We start from the raw sequence: 400 nt of genomic DNA, 5'->3' as shown, positions 1-400 counted from the left end.
TGGAGGAAATCAATTAGTGTGGTGAACCTTTCAACTCATGACATCAGCTGTTTTTTCGGTGTCAGTACATCTGCACAGTTGAGATGGTTCAGTCCCGGGTGCACATGTACAAGGTACAAAAGACAAATTTATCAAGGCAGACTCTTGAATGTACCTTGCAACTTACTGTCAACAGGACTAAATACTAATGTGAAACAAGACAGAGCATTTAATAATGCGGAACCTCACTGGAGTATATCGATTACAAAGGATGGAATCAACAAAACATGGATGAAGCTGTGCTAAACCATCGTGGAAAGAAGAAGAAACTGACGTTTTGGTTGTTCACCCTTTGTCGGAGCAAAAGAGCTGTTTTCTTTCCTTAAAAAAAATGAAGGGTTAACTTCCAAAATGGCAGCGT

The sequence above is a fragment of the Eptatretus burgeri genome, chromosome 9, assembly GCF_056783735.1.
Source record: "Eptatretus burgeri isolate ZD-2024b chromosome 9, Ebu_testis_v1, whole genome shotgun sequence".
In the NCBI taxonomy this organism is placed as follows: Eukaryota; Metazoa; Chordata; class Myxini; order Myxiniformes; family Myxinidae; genus Eptatretus; species Eptatretus burgeri.
The sequence above is the reverse complement of the archived record's forward strand: the minus strand, read 5'-3'. Positions refer to the sequence as shown.